This window comes from Neoarius graeffei, chromosome 20 (assembly GCF_027579695.1).
Source record: "Neoarius graeffei isolate fNeoGra1 chromosome 20, fNeoGra1.pri, whole genome shotgun sequence".
Classification (NCBI taxonomy): domain Eukaryota; kingdom Metazoa; phylum Chordata; class Actinopteri; order Siluriformes; family Ariidae; genus Neoarius; species Neoarius graeffei.
The window spans coordinates 45,494,132-45,503,792 of record NC_083588.1 but is presented as its reverse complement, the minus strand read 5'-3'; positions in this window follow the sequence as shown (position 1 = coordinate 45,503,792).

Below are 9,661 nucleotides of genomic sequence, written 5' to 3'. Positions count from 1 at the left end.
GTAAGGATGATTTTTCGCAGCCTTCCACAGGGCATCTCTGTAGCATCGAAGGGCGAAACGAATGATGATTCCTCTTGGCCTGGGTTTGGTGGGTTTGGCAGCAGGGTTTTTGTTGCTCTTGTTCTGAAGCGGCTTACCTAGACGATGTACCACGTCAATTGCTTCATCTGGTTTTATCTTTGAATTTGGGATGATGGCCCAGCATACGTCCAAGACTTTCTCTCTCACATTTTCGTCCTTGTCTTCCGCCATTCCGTAGATTTTCAGGTCTGGAGTATGTCTCCAAGTCAGACACTCGAGTGAGGAGATCAATCACTTTAATTTCTTCATTTTTCAGACGACTTTTCACATTTGCAACAACGTTCTGTCTATCTTTGATTTCATTACATGCAAAGTCCAAAGTCTTTTTTAGACCCTCTATTTTCAGCGAGTTCTCGTCTATCTTCTTTGAGTTGGCGCTGACTAGCATCTCAATGGAATCAGCTCTTTCGTTGATAAGTTTAGCGAGGGTGTTAATCACATTATCTCTTGCCGGGTCACTTTCTATCCTATACAGAGCCTTTTTAGCCGCAGGTGATTTGGAAGGGGTTACGGGTAGAGATGAAAATTCGTCTTCTGGCATTACAGATACAGTTGGCAGGATGCTAGCATAGTCGTAACACGAGAATATCAACGCATTGGTACCTGCTGATGGCGTTGAGTCGGTAGAATTCACTTTATGCATCCTTTTCGAGTCTCGTTTTTTTATGAGGTTGCAGTATATTGACACACTAGGGTAACAGCAGTTCTTTTCAGGTTGTTAATAATGTGGTTTTCTATGTTCAAATTTCTTCTTGCAGGAGCTCGTAATAGACCCTCCTTACACGGCAGCCATCTTGCTCACAGCACCCTCTGGAATCTGGCTCCACAATTTTGCAGGTGCAGCGCGCGCTTGTAGCTGAAACTCACGTCTCCCTGACAACAGAACAATCTATTTTCTGATTGGCTGATGCTACTCCGAGCACAGGGGCGGGTTCAAGACACATGAAACGTTTCAACGCAGTTGCAGAACGGTGCACGTTTCGGCCAATCAATAAGGAACAATTAGAAAAACGTAGCAAACTCGCCCCAGGAGCGCTGTGACGTTTGTAGATAGCTTGAAGGAATTTCTGTGCGATTATTGGAGAAGCTCAGAGTGAGAAATGCCATGTGTGGCGTGTGAGTGTGTGAACTCGTTGAAATGCGTGTGTCTCACTCTCAATGCGTGAGGCTTGAGAGCCCTGGTAAATGTGCCTAGTTCTCTTCAGTGCTAGCACGAGGTACTAGCTAGTTTGTTTGTGGTGACTTGACAGGACTGACAAGAAAGCCTCATCTCTTTGGATCAAATTACAAGCTACAAATGAAGGCAGTGTCTTTGTGTTTAGATGCTACTAGTCAAAAGTTTGAAGACATTAAATGAATACATACTCCCACCCATAGTCAGCTGGCATAGGCTCCAGCTTGCCTGTAGTCCTGTAGAACAGGATAAGCAGCTACAGATAATGGATGGAAATTAATACATAGGATTAGAAAAGTTTGAATAAAGTCTTATAGTTAAACTTTGTTCTAATAGCAAATATAAATACTGAACAAAATGTCTCTCTCATGATGCTGGATGAAAAGACGCCAAGAATGTACACTATTTCATGAAGAAACCTGATGTGATTTAAGAAGAAAAATAGTTTGGATGTTTTAAATATTTTTATTCACTGCAGAATTTAAATTTGTGTTAATAATTTAATAGATTTAATAGCTTTAAAATGAAAAACGTTCTATGAGCATGTGTGTTCAAAGTGCTGAATGATATGGATTTAAATACTTAATAAAAATCTCCCACATCGATGGCTATTTTGCTGTCTTGTGCATCTCATTGTTGAAATTTAACATCGTTTTCCACTTTGTCAATATGTTCACTGGATGCTTTACACATTTGAGATAACTGACTATAAGAATAAAATAATAATTACATTACAGGCATTTTGCAGACCCTCTTATCCAGACCGATGTACAACAAGATCCTAACATACCCACAGAAGCGCGGAGAGCAGTTGGGGGTTATGGGCCTTGCTCAAGGGCACTTCAGCAATTCCTACTGGTCCAGGGAATTGAACTGACAACCTTTTGGTCCCAAAGCTGCTTGTCTAACCCCACATGATATATCCTATAGCTGTATAAAAAAAAGCATAGTTAGTTTAGTATGAGTACTGTTTCTAGATAAAAATATTGACTTTCTACAAGCTTCTGAATTCCTGAGTTGATGTGAATATTTTTCTGAGAGTGATTTAGTGAACAGTCTTTTGTGCTGGACAGCTCAGGTTTCCTGATCTCGATCTCTCTCTCACACACACACACACACACACACACACACACACACACGCACGATCTACAGGATCACTACATGATACTGTCTCTCATCTCATTATCTCTAGCCGCTTTATCCTTCTACAGGGTCGCAGGCAAGCTGGAGCCTATCCCAGCTGACCACGGGCGAAAGGCGGGGTACACCCTGGACAAGTCGCCAGGTCATCACAGGGCTGACACATAGACACAGACAACCATTCACACTCACATTCACACCTACGGTCAATTTAGAGTCACCAGTTAACCTAACCTGCATGTCTTTGGACTGTGGGGGAAACCGGAGCACCCAGAGGAAACCCACGCGGACACGGGGAGAACATGCAAACTCCACACAGAAAGGCCCTCGCCGGCCCCGGGGCTCGAACCCAGGACCTTCTTGCTGTGAGGCGACAGCGCTAACCACTACACCACTGTGCCGCCCCACATGATACTGTATGTGACAAAATCTATAAACGGCAAACAGAGAGACTGCAATAAAACAACATATCAATAACAAATCACAAAATAAAAGTAACATTTTTGCACAAAGTGTTTAATGGTAGTATAAATACACCTACATATCCCATCGTCTGGTTGACCGTTGGGGCGCCACAGATCATCTGACCACCAGCTCTCTCCAACCCTCTCTTTTCTCTGCCAGTCTCAGGGTGTCATTCATAAATAAATACATAAATCATATTAAGAATCATTTACATTGGCTCAAGTTTTAACTCAACACTGTAAAAAATGGCTGTGAAATCTACAGTTATTTACTGTATTAAACACAGTAACATTACTGTGTATGATTTTTACAGTAGAATACTGTAAATTTTACAATAAAACCTTGTCCACATGACAAAATCACAGTAGTTAAAGCATTACTGTAAAGAAAATCACAATAGCCAGTATAGTACTGTAAATAGAAAAGTAAACTACTGTATGTGTGTATATATATATATATATATATATATATATATATATATATATATATATATATATATATAATGTGTGTGTGTGTGTGTGTGTGTATGTATTAGATTAAAAAAAAAAGTATCTGGGCACGTACTTTTTATATCATATTTATGACTTCTTATTGTGGGTGGCACGGTGGTGTAGAGGTTAGTGCTGTCGCCTCACAGCAAGAAGGTCCGGGTTCAAGCCCCGTGGCCGGCAAGGGCCTTTCTGTGTGGAGTTTGCATGTTCTCCCCGTGTCCGCGTGGGTTTCCTCCGGGTGCTCTGGTTTCCCCCACAGTCCAAAGACATGCAGGTTAGTTTAACTGGTGACTCTAAATTGACCGTAGGTGTGAGTGTGAATGGTTGTCTTTGTCTATGTGTCAGCCCTGTGATGACCTGGCGACTTGTCCAGGGTGTACCCTGCCTTTCGCCCGTAGTCAGCTGGGATAGGCTCCAGCTTGCCTGCGACCCTGTAGAACAGGATAAAGCGGTGAGAGATAATGAGATGAGGTGAGACTTCTTATTGCATTATTAACTCATAATGCATTTTTATTTTTTATCAACAGTAAGTTTTATCTTTTTTTTCTTTTACTGGCTGACATGGGGTGACATAAATTTATCCAATGAGGATCAAGAGAGTTCAACAGTCGTGCTTCGAATGGGCCAGTCACGCCAACGTAAATGGGACAACCCGCGAACACAGCACTTGCAGTTCTGACTCTCGCTCCTAATCACTCAAATATTGGTTCGTTAGACAAGGCGTTGTTTTGTGCTTGTGTTCATTTTTGTTGTGTTTGTGTGTTTGCATTGTCTATGTTCATTTTTTTCACTGTTTTAACATTTCTGGCAGTGCGGGAGAGAATTTTTTTCCGCCTTTTTTTTTCCCTCCAATTTTTGCTTCTGTGGGAGTATTCATCCTGGATCCACTACCAAGTAGCGTCGGGACTTCCAGAAAATCGGTAAGCAGATAATATTTTCCTGTTCATATATTTTGTTCTATAAAATTAAAATAAAATTAAAAAAAGCAGCAAAAAAAAAAAAGTTTTACACTTTGTGCCTCCCTTGTTAGGCTGTGATCAACCACAGGTATCCAGCTAAGTGTTAACCAGTTTCCTTGCCATCAAAATGAATTACTCATGCAAGTACTGTAATTTCACCACAGCTTCAATTCCTGCATTTGTTCGTCATTTGAAGATTCACAGCAATCTACCGAACTTCAGATTTCCATGTGGGGTAGCAGAATGCTCTGCCACTTTTTTTAAACATGGAGCCATTCAAGTCCACATGTACCGCTCTCACAAGAAGACAGCTAAACCAGGACTTGAAAGGCAAATTGATGGAGTTGATTTGTCTTGCACTGTTGAAGGTTGTAGCTTTGTGTCAGCAAATTTTTCAACCTTATGTGAACATATTCATTGCAGGGGCGATTTCTCAGAGACAACAAGGGAAGCCAAGCTTCCCCTAAAATTCTCTCCCCAAACTGCGGCATCTATGACGTTGAATTCTCATTAAAACAATAACTTGCATAACATAATATATGCCTAAGATTGTATTTACGTTCATAACTATCCTGTAACTTATTTGAGTGATGTCTGACGAACTTGCAGTTCGCTACAAGAATCACCTTTGCTGCCAGGCTGTAACCAGCGTTGCCAGATACTGCTGACGTTTTCCAGCCAAAATATGTTCAAAACCCGCCAAAATGCACTTAAAACCGCCCAATCTGGCAACACTGGCTGTAACCTTTCTTATTTCAATGGGCTCTATGGACTGGCAGCCGGGTATCCGTTGCAGTCTATGAGACGGCTCTGAACAGCCAATTTCGGCTAGTTGTTATTGGTTAAAATCGACAAAATCGTCACTTCCAGGGAAGCCGGGCTTCTCTGGGACTAAACGAGACAGTGGGAGGGGCAAGAAGCCGGGCTGATGAAGGACTATTGGAGGTAGTGTTTGAAAGACATGAGGAGGGCGGGCTCTGTACTTCGGCGTCGGTGAGGAACACGGTAAGTGCATGATCAGAAAGTGTAGTCGTGTGCCAAAGTGCTGTCCAAATTTCTTTTCATATAAATGTTTCTTCTCATTGATGTCTCTGTACATTACTCTGTAAATAAATGTAAATATTACTCGTTGTGCTCCGTTAACTTTCATCCATTCTATCAGTTTGATCATTCGTGAATTCACTCATTTATTTCATTTGTAGTTCAATCTGGTTGTAGGCTAGCTTGAGCCTTATTGGGATCTGCAGTGCTAGCTGCTAACAGAAATTGGTGAAGTCTCTGGAAAGCACAACCAGCTAGTATGACAGGGTCACAGACCATTTTCTGGAAAAGGAGCGGAGGGCAGAATTTGTGCATAAATAGTGTGCATCATATAATGTTCATGAATCTGAAGTGTGTATATTGTTCAGTAATGTTAAGAGAATGGTGGGCTCTGTGTTATAGGTTATACCTGGGTATAATATTCAAGGTTCTGTGTGTTGCATAGCCTACCTGGTTATGAATTTCCAGACTGTGTTGCAAAAGATGTTCAAGGATGTGTTGCACAGCTGGGTGTTGTGTTAAAGACTCTGTGTTGCATATCAGGGTATGATGTTCAAGGCTCTTTGTTGAATAGCCAGTGATTTTTGGATGTTTGATATTTTTGATTAAGGATATAAGGCACTACCCTGGCAAGCCAGACTATAACATGAAATGTACAAGCAAAAATACTTTCTGCCACTAGGTAGGGTTGTCTAGTTCACTATGCTAATGGGGCACACCTTTCTATGCTTTGATATCTGGCCTACAGGTTTTACGATGAATGCGTAAAATGGGCTTCCCCTGTTTTAAAAACCAGCAGCCGCCACTGATTCATTGGCATATTAAAGATGGCAAAAAAGTGTCATGCCCCTATACTAACTGTTCAAAGTATTTTTGTGTCCGTTCATCCTTTTCCTCACACTTGAGCCGGAAGCACAAAAAGAGCTCTAGTTCTCCATGTAGTAGCCAAACTTCTACCAGTGCTACTAACATTACTAGCACCTGCATGAATACCTCATCAGACTGTGAACTAGGTCATGCTTTTGAGACAATCTTTGATGATGATAATGATAACACAAATTATGACGTGGACACAGATGATTTTATGAACAATCTGGCCATGTTTTATCTCCGAATGCAGGCTGAAATGCTGTTACCAGCCAGTACAATTCAGACCTTAATAGAGGAAATACAAGAGGTCCACAACACTGGTTTGACTCATCTTTTGTCTAGGATGCATGAAGAATTAACAAATCTGAATGTGCCTGAAAGAGGCTCCTAGATGATCTCTTAAAGGATAACCTTCTGAAAATGTGCAATGAAGGAGTGTTTAAAACCGATCAAACACGTAAAACCTTCTTTAAGAGCAGATTTAACTATGTCGAGCCAGCTAAGACTTACTTGGGCATTGATCCTAAAGGTAAAGAGAGGTTCTATCAGTATGTGCCCATCAAGGATACAATCAAATCATTTCTCAGTCAGAGCTCTGTTAAAGAGCAGTATGCCCAAGCTAAAGCTGACACAGGAACTACTCCTGATGTTCTGGAAGACGTGAGAGATGGTAGAAACATTAAAGAGAATAGATTTTTACGAGAATCACCATCTTCATTGTCTATCATTTTGTATCAGGATTTATTTGAAGTTGCAAACCCGCTGGGCTCAGGCAGAAAAAAAAAACACAAAATATTGGCTATGTACATGACACTTGCAGAGATTGCGCCACACAACAGGTCTTCCATTGATCCAATGCAACTTGTTATGTTGTGCAGAGAGGAGGATTTCAAATTTTTTGGACAAGAAAAAGTGTTCTCCACTTTAGTCAGTGACTTAAAACAAATGGAGGAAAATGGAATTGAATATGGTGATGGGGAGAAGATAAAAGGCTCTGTGATTGCCATTACTAGAGATAATCTGGGGTCACACTGTATTGGTGGGTTTACTGAAAACTTCAGTAAAAGCACACATTTTTGCTGGTACTGTGTCATAGATAGAGAATCTTTTCACACAGATCCCACCAAATCTGGTCCTAAAAGAACCATTGAGGGTTACAAAAACAGTGTGGCACAGGTAGCCTCAAACCAGGAAATGACCAGTGGAATAAAGTTTGACTCAGTTTTCAATCAGTTGAAATATTATTATGTTTGCCAGCCAGGACTCCCTCTATGTCTGGGTCATGACCTGTTTGAAGGGGTTGTTTCATTTGATCTTGCCATGTACATTCAACACTTAGTGAAAGTGGGCAAACACTTCACCTATGGTCAACTGAATCAGACTATATCTCAGTTCACATACCTTGGCAGTGATGCAAATAACAAGCCATGTGAGGTAAAATCTGATGGGGAGAAGCTGGGAGGGCATGCTGCTCAAAACTGGTGCCTCTTACGTCTCTTTCCTATTCTGATTGGAGACAGAATCAAAAATCCACTTGATGACGAGGTGTGGCAGTTGTGTTTAAAGCTCAGAGAAATTGTGGATTTGATTTGTGCACCCAAGATCCATACCAACCAAGTAGCATACGGTATCTTAAGATTCTCATTGAGGAATACATCCAGCTTAGAACTGCCACATTCCCAGAAAGTACACTAAAAGCCAAGCACCACTATCTTGTCCATTACCCAGAACTCATTCTTCGGTTTGGTCCCCTCATTAGGTTGTGGACATTGCACTTTGAAAGCAAGCACTCATATTTAAAGCAATGTGCAAGAAAACTGCATAACTTTAAAAACCTATGCAGTGCCTTAGCAGAAAGACACCAGTTGCTACAAGCATATTTACATACTGGTAGCTTATTTCCACCAACTCTGCAAATGGGCCAACCAAGTAGATTTGATGACCAACTGTACCAGATAGGCATTCAGAGAGCTATCAGTCTTAAGGGTCTCCGCCCAGAACACACAATTGAAACACCCTCTGTCACTTTCAAAGGCACTCTGTACAAAAGAGGCATGACTGTTGTAGTGGCCCAAATTGACGCAGGGTATCTATTTGGGAAAATACTGTTGATACTGATAAATGAGTCAAACCTGCATTTTGTTGTCCAGCAGTATCAATCTGTGCCTGTTGTGGATCTTGGTGTGTATTGCTTACAAAGCAACTCAGAAGCACAGTATCAGTGTTTGACTGTAGACAAGCTTGCAGATTATTACCCTCTTTCTGTATATAATCAATTTGGTCTTAATCTTGTTGCTCTGCATCATTCTGTGTTTCAGAAGAATGAGTAATGGACTCCATTGAGAAGGCAATACAGACTGCACTACCACAGCTAGATGAAGCGAAACTTCAAACTTTGGTCAATGAGTTGGTGACCAAAGTAGGTGTTGAAGGACCAGATGATCTGCAGTTCATTCAAGAAGATATCAAACATCTGCTCACACCCATTCAGTACAGAAAGATTCTTCATTCCTTGAAAAGTGAGATTACAGTTGCTTTAATTAACAGTTTAGTTTAGTGATCTTTATTTCAAACATGTAAACAAATAAATAAACAGAAGAAAAACATCACAGATTTATGACTTCATAATGACAGAGCATATTAAACTGTTTTCTTGCAATTTTGTTTGTTTTTGCTCATTAATTTGTGACTTAAATGTCAGAGAATTTAAGTCTTTTCCAGATAGTGATTGACAGATTAATCAATAATCAAAATAAGTACTTGCAGACCTATATCTTAATATGGGGTTATATAGAAAATTTGGAGGACATTATTTTATGGTATCAAACTGGTCGCAACCTTTTGTGTGCTTTCACTCATATGTGTGTGTAGCAGTTTGTGTGGAAGGGTGGAGCACAGAAGACGGCAGGACAGAGATCGGGTTTGTAAAGCGTTATTTATTGTTACACTTTTCAGTGACCAAGTAAATATAGACGTGCACACAACCACACAACTTGGCGTCTCGTTCGGGGGAGAGTCCCTCTGCTCTCGCTCTCCCTCCTTAAGTAGGGCGCAGTCACTAGGAAGACACACAAACACAGGTTAATTGCTCTCAGGTGTAGTGATTCTGCCACTTACCTTCCCTGACTCCGCCCTCCTGTCACAGACCGGCGCTTGACCACGCCCCCGCTGCCACATACCCCCACCACCCGACTCAGGCCGGGCGGCCGTCCGGCCTGCAGCTGACTCCCCCCCCCAACGGGAGAGGAAGTCCGCCATGACCATCTGCGCCCCCGGCCTGTGGACCACCTTGAAATTAAAGGGTTGGAGTGCCAGATACCAACGGGTGATCCGCGCGTTGGCATCCTTCATGCGGTGGAGTCACTGGAGGGGCACGTGGTCCGAACAGAGGGTGAAAGGGCGCCCCAGCAGGTAGTAACGGAGGGCGTGGACCGCCCACT